General features: G+C 40.7%; 1 protein-coding gene and 1 pseudogene across 6 annotated transcripts in view; one reads left to right on the top strand and one right to left on the bottom strand.

Moving 5' to 3' along the window:
• ANKRD44 (ankyrin repeat domain 44) overlaps positions 1-13,136 on the top strand; it is a 307,451-nt gene that overhangs the window by 232,927 nt on the left and 61,388 nt on the right. The gene's annotated exons all lie outside the window — the stretch shown is intronic.
• On the bottom strand, positions 4,308-4,440 carry LOC121150984 (annotated as a pseudogene).

The raw sequence follows: 13,136 nt of genomic DNA, 5'->3' as shown, positions 1-13,136 counted from the left end.
GAAATTTGCTGTTGAGAGCCAGTAGATGGGCCAGGGAAAAGCAAATTGTGGGTTTGTGTGTGGATCCTGCCTGCAGGCCAGCCTTGGTCATCCGCTGAACATCGCCTCGGTTCAGTTTCACTAGCACGCAGGAGTTTCCCAGACTCACAAGTCACAAGTTCCCTCAGCTGGGAAGCAAACAGATGGTTATGTTGGAATTATTTTTCTCTGCATGTGAATGGGACCTATCCTTTATCGTTCTTGAAGTCTTTCTTGCACCCTTGTGACTGCTAAAGTATTCCTTCTGTGATCTTGGTGGTAGATGCCTGGCTTAATCCTTCGGTTCTGATTGCATCCTAGTTTCTCTTCCAGTTACTGAGGCTTCATCACAAATCTCCTATGAACATCAGTGACCCAAAATAACAACAGTGGCATATCGTCTCTGCTTTAGAGGATCTGGAATTCAAGAATGGCTTAGCTGAACACTTTTAGTTGAAGATATCCTGTGAGATTACTGTCAGATAGTGGCTGAGGCTGGCAAAAATCTCAAAGGCTTCTTTACTCGTGTTTCAGTCACCTGGGCTGGAAGGCTGAAATAGCTGACATCCCTGAAGCCCCCTTCCCTCTCAGCCTCCCTGTAGACTTTTCACGTGGTTTTCTGTATAACAGCGGGTCCAGAGTCACTGAGTTTCTCACTTGATGGCTCAGGGATCCAAGGGTATCCTCTGAAGGAGAAGGGAAATTGAGGATCTGTTCTCCAAGGTCACACAAGGTCACTTCTGTTGATTCCGTTTTTTAAGACAGCCACAAATTACAGAGGATGCCTTGGAAAAGTTGGTGTAGCAAAGAATTTGTGAGTGTATTTTATTAATAAGATTTATTTCTTTTTATTGGAAAGTCAAATTTACAGAGAAGGAGAGACAGAAAGATTTTCTATCCACTGGTTCACTCCCCAAATGGCCACAACGGTTAGAGCTGAGCTGATCCGAAGTCAGAAGCCAGGAGCTTCCTCTGGGCCTCCCACGTGGATGCAGGGTCCCAAGGCTTTGGCTCATGCTTTGCTGCTTCCCAGACCACAAACAGGGAACTGGAAGGGAAGCAGAGCAACTGGGATACGAACCGGCAACCATATGGGATCCCAGTGCATGCAAAGTCCTAGAGGACTTTAGCCACTGGGCTATGGTGCCGGGCCCTGTGAGTATATTTTAAAATGGTCCAATTCCGTAGGAAGGTATAGGAAGAAGCCACTGGTTTCCTCACCTGTAGCATGGATCCCATGTAGCATCCCTAGAGCAATGCCTAACCTTATACGCGAGTAAACCAAAATGCAGAGGCATTAACAAATTTGTCCACAATCAAAGCACTGCTCAGTGGATGAGACAAGACTATGAGCCAGATTTCATGAATCCTGGTTTCAAAGAAAGTGTTTTAAACTTTGAATAGAGCAACTAGTATGGCAGGAGTTGACTAAGACATAAAACAATATCTCGTCTGCTCCCTTCATGCCAGTTTTACTGTGGAAGTGTATGTAGGCATGTAAGACTTTGTGCTGAGATACTGCATGAGAAAGGCTCCTCAGGGCCCGGCGTGGTGGCGCAAGTGGTTAAGGTCCTCGCCTTGCACGCCCAGGATCCCATATGGGTGCCGGTTCTAATCCCTGGCAGCCCTGCTTCCCTTCCAGCTCCCTGCCTGTGGCCTGGGAAAGCAGTCAAGGACAGCCCAAAGCTTTGGGAACCTGCACCCGCGTGGGAGACCCGGAAGAGGCTCCTGGCTTCAGATCGGCATAGCATTGGCCGTTGCGCTCACTTGGGGAGTGAATCATCGGACGGAAGATCTTCCTTTCTGTCTCTCCTCTCTGTATATCTGCCTTTTCAATGAAAAAATAATAAAAATAAATCTTTAAAAAAAATAAAAAAAAAAAAGAAAGGCTCCTCAGAGATCAGAGGAGGCCGTCAGTGGCAGAGTGAAGGCTTCCTGATGGAACTATTCAGTTGGAGCTGGTTCTCCAAAACAAACTTAGAGACACTGCTGCCTGTAATTGGTTTACTTTATGAAAATAACATGTCATATTCAGATATATGAATTTTATTGCAAAGTTTGCTATTAGTCTTAGTAATATGTGCTGGGTTATAACACTTTAATCTTATAGTATGATAAGTGTGAAATAATTGTCATGTTACAACACATCTTTCTTTGTAAGTGATACATTTCATGGATTACTTTTGTTTTTCAGAAAAGTTACTTCAAAGCCATTATTTCTGTTGTACAACAAAAGGTTTTTTTTTTTTTTTTTTGGTCCATAAGAAGGCTTCAGAAGTTCTACTCATAATTAATGCATCCCTTTGATTAGATCATCACATCATGTATCCTGTGTAGTTTACAAAGATTATTATTCATGACAATTTTAAGACATCCAGAAACAGTAGAGGGAGGTATGAATTGATTTTTTTTGGTTAAGAAGACAGATACTTTTAATTTTTAAAATTATTTATTTTTAAAATTATTTATTTTTAAAATTATTTTGTGGCACTGGAGTCTCCCTTCCCCCTCTCCAAGTTTTCTCCCCTCCTTTCTGTTCTCCCCTCCAGTTATGAATTTATCTTAATTTATAGTGTCTGTGGAACAAGACTAGATTATCAGTATGCCTTGGTAAAAATGGCATTACTGTTTGCTTTGGGGATAGAACCTCAGTGTGCCATTTCCAGCCAGATGGGATGGAAATTCTTCTCGCATTGCCATGAATGATTACAGTTAACTGTGAAGATTTATGTATTCCTGGTGTGAAATGCATCCTAAAAGTCCTCCTGGATATAGTTTACACTTATGCAAAAATCCTAAGCAGACTATAAGCATTCATATCCCCCACCCCCTCCAATCAAAACAAAAACAACCTTGAACACTAGGTACCCTGAAGTCACAATGCCTTAGCAGCACGTTATCCTGGTGCAGACTCACCCACTGCCAGTGGGTTTGGGGAGGGGTTGGGACAAGAGGGAGGGAAAGCGAGAACAGGGCCTGGTCTGGAGGCAAGCGCTAGATGAAGAGGGCAGGGGCATCCTTTCCTAATACGTGTTCCTTTGACTCTAGGGACTGTAGGATCTTCATACTCCTTAGCATTCTCTCATTGTTGGACCCTAGATAATACGAAAGCAAATTAGTGTGCACAAGGGGGGAATTCAGAGACTCTTCCACATGGAAAGCTTTCCCTCAACCTGAAAACAAGCAGGAGCCATCCTCGTAATAAATGGGCTCTGGCTCTGTCAGGTGAAATGTTGCCAATGAAAAGACTGTGTGTATCGCTTGTTTGAACCTTCCAGCAAGAAGGGTGTATGGAAACAACTTCTTTTTTTCTTTCAAAGATTTATTTAATTATTTGTTTGAAAGGCAGAGACAGAGCTTACTCTTCCATCGGTGGTTTGGTGGTTTGACTTTCAAAATGGCCTCAACTGCCAGGCCTAGGTCAGGCCGAAGCCCAAGTCAGGGGCTCCTTCCCACAGGTGGGTAAGGGACCCAAGTACTTGGGTCATTTTCTGCAGCCTTCTCAGGGTCATTAGCAGGAAGCTGGATCACAGGCGAAGCACCCAGAACTCCACCTGGCACTCCAATATGGAATGCTAATGTAGCAAACATTGGCTTAACTCGATGAGCCACAAAGGCAGCTGGCCCCTGGAGACTAGAATGCCAGCTTCGCAGTCCGTGCTTCTGGCCTGTGGGAGGAAATAACAAGTAACGAGTTTCCCCATCAGAGCTGGGGCATCGCCCGTGTTTGTGGCCAACAGAGCTGGCTGATTTATCGGGCTGATGGGGTTTGTTTTTGCTGTCTCCTCGCATCTAGTTGAGCTATTACTGTGATTATACATATCATTAGGTACATATCATTAAATTGGTTGCTTGATTTATACTTTGGCCTGCATTTGCTTGGGATTTGTGGCTATGGTGTCTATCTGTGATCATTAGCTTAGGATTTATAAATCATATTTTGTGTTCCATCTTTGCTATAATCAAAAGGGAATAGAAATGACTTTAGTTATTGTAATTCTACTTACACAAAGAATCTAGAATTAGTTCCGAGAACAAAGCACCGCTAGAAAGTAGTATAAATTCCTTAGCCTTGATGGATTAACCAAAGATCAGAATTCTACCTGCGTAAGCCAGGGTTCCCAGCTGGTCTTGATCAACGCTGTATGTACTATGTGTGTAAGCAAAAAATCTGCCCAGCAGTATGTGTGTATTTAGAGCTGTGATCAGTCACATTCAATAAAGCTCAAATGATCAAAACCAAACCTTGGCTAAGAAAGCACCTTGTGTTGGAATAAAATGCATGTCTGAGTGGACAAGGGAAATTGGCAAAGAGGGCTCCAATACTCCCTTGTCTCCTCTCTGGGATATAGTCTTACTCAAAATAAAAACACAGTTAACATGCCTCTACACTTGATCTTAGCCAAAAGGCCGAGAAGCGATAGTTAACATCTCTCTATTTGGAATGTTTCAAGTTTATGTTGGCATACTGTTTTGCCTTTGCAAATATTAAAATTTTGTGACTATATTTGTGGTTTTGTTATTGAAATGGAAAAATGTGTGTGCCAATATAATCATATAAATTGCCTGCAGAAATGTAGAGAAATCGTTTGAAGACTATTAGACCTGTGATTAAATTCAGTCCAGGATTTTGTCAAATCACTTAGAATGTGGTTACTTCCCCTGGAACTCCTTCTCTTGAACTTAAAGTGGGATGACAAATGCCCCTAGGATGTACACTAGAAGTCTTAGGTATTCTCTGAGGATAGCTGGGTTTTGGAACACTAAGCATTTAAATGATGCTGATTTCCAGTAAAATACTTAATGTTTTGGGTTGTTTCTTGTGGCTCTATATGTATTCTTATGGCTCTGAATATATGTGTGTGTATATAAAATGTATTTACATTGGCAGTGTCTCATGAAGCTTCTGTATACCAAGAAAGCAGGATATAGAAGAGGAGTATTTTCTTATTTTCAGTAAATTTGGTAACCCATCCAAGATGACTGACTCATTCAAGGAGATAGTTAAAATGGACAATTTCAGTTTCACTTGCAGTTGAGGCCCAGGACAGTTAAGACCTCCATAACCAGATGCTCAACGTGTAGTCTCCTTACTCATTTCCAAAGTCAGAGTTAGAAAATACAAGAAGTTTACTTGGAGATGTCTCTGCTGTGAATCCCACTCTCCCCCAAAGGGAGAGAAAAGGTGTTTTTTTTTTAAAAGATTTATTTTTATTATTTTTTTATTGGAAAGGCGGATATACAGAGAGGAGAGACAGAGAGGAAGATCTCCCGTCCGATGATTTACTCCCCAAATGAGCGCAACGGCCGATACCATGCCCATCCGAAGCCAGGAGCTTCTTCCGGGTCTCCCACACAGGTGCAGGGTCCCAAGGCTTTGGGCCGTCCCTGACTGCTTTCCCGGGCCACAGGCAGGGAGCTGGAAGGGAAGCGGGGCTGCCAGGATAGAACCTGCACCCATATGGGATCCCGGGCGTGCAAGGCGAGGACCTTAACCACTGCGCCACCGCGCCGGGCCCAAGAAAATGTGTTTTTTTCTTGACACCAAACCCAAGTGAGGGAAGCCTCCAGATTGGATATCTGCCAGTGGGACCCATGTAACTTAGGGAACCTTGTAGGTAGCCTGGCATGTGATACATCTAAACACTCAGTGGCTTTGACTGGAGTTTGCCAGGCAGTTAAAGAAGATGGCTGTGTTGACTAAACCACTGTATCTGTAACTACAATGAGTCATTATATGAACCAGGGGCCAGACCTGGCAAGAAATGTCCCTGGATCCTGCTCATGAAGGCTGCCTAGGAGAGTGAGGAGAGCCAGGACTCCTGGGGTACGGGAAGGGATGTGAAACACCAGCCGAGAAGTGCAGCCTCCCAGGCAGCGGGACCAGCAGGTGCAGAGGCCCTGGTTATGGATGTTGATAGTGTACGTAGCTCAGCATCTGAGAGACAGTTTTAAACGTTGACCTGGTCAGAGCATTGTTCTTGTTTCTGTTTGTGTCCTTGTCTGCTTCTCCTTTAGTCCCGGAAGAGGCAGAGGTGGCTGATGGAGGACAGACAGAAGAGAAGCCCTAGGCTGGAGAAGAGAGGAGTGAGCCTGGTGCCCTTCCCTCTGATGTCCTTGGAGCGGGGAGAAACTTCATGTGAAGTAGTGTTTAGAGTTTGTGATGATTGCATTAGAAAGGATATGAATTACTGACATTGAGTTATGTTTGTAACTAAAACGCCCAGAGAGCTTTTTACTATTTGTTCAAAATGTTGTCTGCAGTGTTTTGAAATAAAGCAGCCTCATAAGGGAGATGAGACCTGGTATAGGGAAAAAGAGAATAAAATTATTGTTTGGTTATACCTATGAATCATCACCTCAATACAAAGTTATACAGTCATTGCTTTAGGAAAAATACTATCCTGCTCTAAAGAAAAAGAAACTATTATCTTTTAAATTAAGGGTTTTTTTAAGTTCATGAAAAATATATATTGTAGGAAAAAAACCTGCACGAATTTCAATTTTTTATACCAAAATAAATGTATTTTAAAAATTCAATTCTCTATGAACCTTTTGAAGTATTCTTGCATGTGTGGATTTAAATCTTAACCTTATAGAACATAAGGTTCTAATGAAGTCAAGCACTGATCAGGTGCAAAAATTGTTGAAGAAGCAGGAATACATTGGTGAAGAAGTCAGCTGGACTTAGTAATGCAATGTAGATGTTAATTCTTAAGTGTTAGGGTAGTTGGCTGTGAGAAGGTGCTTCTGAGAAGTGGACAGGTGGAAAGGAAATGAGTGTTTGAATTTCTGTGGCTTGATCTTTTCTTCACGTTTTATAACTTCTCCATACCAACTGCAATTTATTGCAATTTATCCTTCACTGTTCTTCAGGATAGAAAAATCTGAACTGGTGTTTATATTTCGTATAAAGACTTCTTGCCAAATGAGATTTGGCTCATTCTCTCTGCCTCTCTCTCTGTCTCTGTCTCTCTCTCTCTCTCACACACACACACACACTTTACTGTGATCTTTTCCAGATGGTTGGAAAACACTAAGTAATTCATGGAATGAGAATTACTGTTTCCAACGTAGATCCTTCTAATAATGGTGCAGAACACAGGAAAATTTCTTAAAGATGAGGTAATTTAAAGTCATTATAAAAAATACGTTAATTTGGCATTTCTTTCTGTCCTTTTTCCCCCCCCTTCCTTCTTCCTTCTTTTCCTGATATGCAGTCATAAACCCTATGATGCTGGCTGAACAGGGCAACGAGGTGGGTCACCTGGGACTAGGGCCCCAGGAAGCAGCTGTCAGAAATACAGTTCAGGAAGGGCTAGAACCCACTCAAAGAAGGTGTCTTAAATGTGTGTGCACCAGGTAGAAGAACAGCAACATTTGTAAAACAAAACCTGGTTAAACTGAAAGAGTGGAAAAACCGACAATTATAGTTGGAGACTTTAACACCTTTATCCTAACAACAGATAGAACAAGCTGATAGAAAATCATTAGGCATGTAGGAAATTAATAATGCCATCAACTAAGAGGAGGATCTAACCCGCATTTGTAGACCACTTGTCCCAAACAGCAGAAAACATCTTTTTTTTAGGTGCAAAACAACATTCAGCAAGATAAATGAAATTCTGAATCATAAAACAAAACTTTCTCTCTCTTTCTTTCTCTCTCTATCTTATTTCAGATTTGAGATCATATAGAGTACATTCTGTGGTCACAATGTAATAAAGCTAAAAATTAGTAACTGAAGGATATCATGAAAATGTCCAACAACAAAACTTTTAATAATTCATAGATCAAAGAAAAAGTCTCCAGGGAAATATAAAAAGTACATTGAACCAAAAAATGGAAGTTCAAGAAATTGAAATTTGGAGACTCAGTTGGAAATGAAAAAGTAATTTGTAGAACTAAATGCTTACACTGGAAAAGAGAGAAGGTCTCCAATCTATAATGAGGTTTCTAACTCAAGAATTTGGAAGAAGAGCAAGATAAATCCTAAAGAAGCATAACATAAGGATAACCGAGGTGGGAACATAAATAAAGTTGTAAGCAGAAAACAAGTCAATGAAAAATCTAGTATTTGAAAAAAATAAATAAAATAGGAACTGATACTGACAAGGAGATAAAGGCCTGGGGGTGAGGGAAGATGCGAATTACCAAATCAGGAATGAAATAAGCTATCACTACAAACCTTGCAGGTTCCAGAAGGTAAGGGTGGAATATTATGAGTGACCCTTGTACACATATGAATGACAGCTTAGATGAAATGGACTAATCCACTGAAAAGTATAAATTCTACCCGGTTTGAAGTAGACCATTTTAATGACCTAATTGCTATTTGGAAAAATAAATTTTCAAAAATCCCCCAAAAGAGCCCATATTCCAGTAATTTCACTAGAAACTTTTACCAAATATTTAAAGGATAGTTAGTACCAATTCTGTATACTTTGTGCTGAAAAAAAGGGAGGGAAAACTTTTCATTTATGAAGATAATACCTTGATACCAAAAACCAAACATAATGCTTTACTAGGAAAATCTGTGTCATGAATATGAATGCAAAAATGTTTAAATATGATCAAGTAGAACTCTACAATACATATAATAAATTTATATCCAATGACCAAGCGCAAATTATTATAGGGAGCCTGTTCTGACATTTGGAAATCAATGTCATGAGTCATACTAATAGATAAAGGAAAGTCACAAGATCATATAATTCCCAAAAGCCACTTTTGATAAAATTCAGTGCAACTTCATAAACAAAAACAAAATAAAAAGTTAGAAAATAGGAAAAGAGCAATGTGTCCTCAACTTTTTCTAAAGATTTATTTATTTTTATTGCAAAGCAGATATACAGAGAGGAGGAGAGATAGAGAGGAAGATCTTCCATCCAGTGATTCATTCTCCAAGTGACCACAATGGCAGGTGCTGCACTGATCAAAAGCCAGGAACCAGGAACTTCCTCCAGGTCTCCCACGTGGGTACAGGGTTCCAAGGCTTTGGGCCATCCTCAACTGCTTTCCCAGGCCACAAGCAGGGAGCTGGATGGGAAGTGGAGCTGCCAGGATTAGAACTGGTGCCCATATTGGGATCCCGGAGAGTTCAAGGCAAGGATAATTAGTTGCTAGGCTACCATGCCAGGTCCACATCCTCAACATTTAAAAAAGAATATGTAACAAGTTGATAAACAATAACAAACTGTATATTGAGTTCTAAAAAACTGGATACTTTCCTCCTAAAATCAAGAACAAGAAAAGGTATCCGCTGTCAGCATTCACCGGAGCAAAAGCAAAGGAAAATTAAACGCAGGCAATCCAAAGGGGAAAAACAAACCAGCTTTACTAGTAGAGAACAGAGAAAATCCCAAGGAATCAACACAAATATATTAGAACTCTGATTGATTTCAGCAAGGTTACAGCCTACAAGGTAAACATACAGAAGTCAATGGCCTGGCTCGGTGACCTAGTGGATAAAATCCTCGCCTTGCATGCGCCAGGATCCCATATGGGCACCGGTTCTAATCCCTGCAGCCCTGTTTCCCATCCAGCTCCCTGCTTGTGGCCTGGTAAAGCAGTTGAGGATGGTCCAAAGCCTTGGGACGCTGTACCTGCGTGGGAGTCCTGGAGGAAGCTCCTGGCTCTTGGCTTTTGATCAGCACAGCACTGCCATTGCAGTCACTTGGGGAATGAATCATCGGACGGAAGATCTTCCATTCTGTCTCTCCGCCTCTCTCTGTGTATCTGACTTTCTAATAAAAATAAATCTTTAGAAAAAAAAAGTCAATGTCAGTAGCCTAGTGGCTAATGTCCTTGCCTTGCATGTGCCAGGTTCCCATAAGGGTGACACTGCATGTCCTGGCTGCTGCACTTCCTTCCTAGCTCCTTGCTTGTAGCCTGGATAGCGGTTGAGGACAACCCGAAGCTTTGGGACTCTGCACCCACGTGGGAGACCTGCAGGAGTCTCTGGGGTTCCTGGCTTTGGATCAGCTCAACTCCGGCCATTGCAGCCACTTAGGGAGTGAATCATCGAGTGGAAGATCTTCCTCTCTGTCTCTCCTCCTCTCTGTGTGTCTGACTTTCCAATAAAAGCTAAAAAAACAAAAAAACAAAGAACAAAAGTCAATGGCAATCCCAGATACATAGAATGAAAATATGGACACCAGTATTTTAAACACTGTTATTCACAACCCCTCGGAAAAAGTAAATGTGGGATTTGTGTGCTGCAAGCCACCAAATTCTAATGAAAGCAAAAGATCTGGTGAAAGTAAAGTGACATATTGTTGATTTCATGGGTAGGAAGACATCAAAATTAAAGGTATTAATTCTCCCCAAATAAATATGCTGATTTAGTATGGTTTGTGTCCAAATCCCAGCAAGGTTTTTTCTGATAAGTAGAGAGAAGAGTTTTCCAAAATGTATATGCAGTGTCAAATGAACTAGAACACTAAAACAATTTTGAAACAGAAGAATAAAGTAGGGAACATAGGCCACCTAAGTTCAAGAATTATTACGGTGGTAACCAAGACTGTGAATTACTGACAGAAAGATAAACATTGAGGTCAGTAGAGCAGGATACACAGCCTGACCACAGATGTGTGCAAAGATTTTCAGTCTATTTTGGCACAAGTGCACAAGTAATTCAGTGGAGGAAACTTGTCAACAGTGCTGCAGAAACAAATGGATATTCACAGGCAAATAAAAATGTTGACTTTAGTCTCATACCTTACACACGTTAATTCAAAATGGATCATATACTTTACACAACAGCAGCTCAAAATGGATCACATACCTAAAACACAGAAAAGTTTCTTAAGATCTAGGAAATGCTACAAAGCTCTTGATAGCAATTTGAAAAATCACGAAGTTAGAACTCCTCAAATCCAAAATTTTGGCTCTACGCAAGATCCTATTAAGAGGTTAAGAAGATTAGCTGAAGGCTGGGAGAAAATATTTATAAACCACTTATCTGACAAAGGACTAATATCTAGAATGAAGACTTCTTAAAGCTCAAAGAATTTTTTAAAAATCCTATTAGAGAATGAGCAAAATACATTAATATATTTCAATGAAAGTGATTTATAGATGGCAAGAAAACACATGAAAAGATGTTCAACATCATTCAATATTAGAAAAATTTTTAATTAAGACCCCTCTTATGTATTACCACTTAATATTAAAATAAGTAAAATAATTTTTAAAAAGCCTCAACTGCTAATGAGGACATAAAGTGCCTCACCAGTGTATTGCGAGTGGTAGTGTAAGATGATACAGTTACTCTGCAGAGCAGTTGTTCAGGTTCTTACAAAGCTCACCCTGCAATTCCTATATGACCCAGAGATTGCATTCCTCAGCACTTCTTCTGAAGAAACGAAGTCCTAGGCTCACACAGAGATTTTTACACAAATCTTTGTAGTAGTTTAACTGGGAACAATTCAGTAACTTTAAATGGAGTAAACTATTCAATAAAATGTCATGTTTATGCTGTGGAATAATTTGTAGCAGAGAAATGAAGTATTGGTACGTGTAACGAGCTGCATGAATCTCCAGTTAATGAAAAAAACATCAATTATACTCACTTTTTGGAAGCCCATTTGAAAGCCACCTACTCTGTGATTGCAATACAAGATTGTAAAATCATAGAATAAACAACGCCTTCACTTAAATTTTTCCTCTTAGACTTTTACTTAGAGCTTGGTGAGGTTTTAAAATGGCAGTCTGAGGGATTTCTAAGGTGATGGACATGTTCTGTAATTTGACTTTTTCAAGACATTGGTGCCTTGTGTCTGTGTTACTCAGCCTGTGATTCTGTACTGCTGTTTGCTAAGATGTCAGTGGCATAGAGTACTGGGTAAAAGGTGTCTGTTGGGTTATGACTATAATCGCATATGAGCCTGGACTCTCCAAATTAAGCGTATTTTCAAAATAAATATATCTAATGAAAACTGAATCTGTTTAGAAGAAAACGGATATCTTAGTAAATGAAATTGATTGGCAGCTAGATCGCTTTGGTGAAGATTTGTCAAGGGAATATACCTGGCAAACAGGACTGTTAGCTCCAGATGTGTCTCCCCAGCATTAGACAGCTTGAAGCTAGAGGAGATCATTCCTTCTCAGCTCTGTGGAAAGACAGCTTGGCAGCAGTGCAGGTGCAGGACCCAGATCTAGATCGTATTCAACTCTGTCTTTTCTTATTTTAAAATTTACTTATTTATTTGAAAAATCTGAGAAAGAAAGAAAGAGATTAATTGATCATCTATCTGCTGGTTCACCCCCCATATGATTGCAATGGCCAGAATTGGACCAAATCAAAGTCAAGAGCAAAGGGCTGTCATCCAGGTCTCCCACATTTGTGTAAGGGCCCAAATACTTGGCCCATCTTCTGCTGCTTTTCCCAGCAAGGAGCTGGACTGGGAGTGGAGCAGCCAGGACTCAAGCCAGTGTGCATTTGGGATGCCTGTTGAAGAGTTGATGGCTTTAACCAGTGTACCACAAAGCCAGCCCCGTGGGTTCTGCCTTTTGCTAGCACCATGACCTTGCTTGATTTCTTTATGCCCTAGTTTCAACAACTGTTAAGATGTGTATAGTGGTAATACCTACATCATAGAGTTGTTGTATAGAGTCAGTGTATTAAAGTGCCTTGTATAGTGTCTAGAACACACAGTAACAACCATCAACATGTCTGCATCCCTGACATCTTAAGCAGAATCTGGTAGTCAGTGGGCACTCTACTGAGCACTGAATGGATTGATTTAAGATGTAACTATATAGCTATTTAACATGTTTTCCTGCAGGAAATTTAGCTTTTTCTGTGTACTTTTGACATTAAAATAAAATTTCTTAAGCATACAAATAATGGAAAGAAGCTGAGAAAAAGTGTCAGGATAATGAGGTGAAAAAGCCGACCTTGGATTAGATGTCTTTGAACAAGCCCCTAATTCAGTTATCCTTGTGTGTTGCTCACTGTTACTCTTAGTGAGCTTTGCTCTTAGGTAGACCACCTGCTGTCCCCTTCAAGTTGTAGCCTCCCCCTTGTCCCCAGAAAGAGGGAGAGACAGAGTGAGAGCAAGAATGAGAGAGAGATCTTCCCATCCACTAGCTCACTCCTCAGATGGCTCCAACAG

Source organism: Ochotona curzoniae, unplaced genomic scaffold, assembly GCF_017591425.1.
Source record: "Ochotona curzoniae isolate NIBS_2020 unplaced genomic scaffold, NIBS_Ocur_1.0 contig_2210, whole genome shotgun sequence".
NCBI classification, from domain to species: Eukaryota; Metazoa; Chordata; class Mammalia; order Lagomorpha; family Ochotonidae; genus Ochotona; species Ochotona curzoniae.
This window is presented reverse-complemented; position numbering and strand designations above follow the sequence as displayed.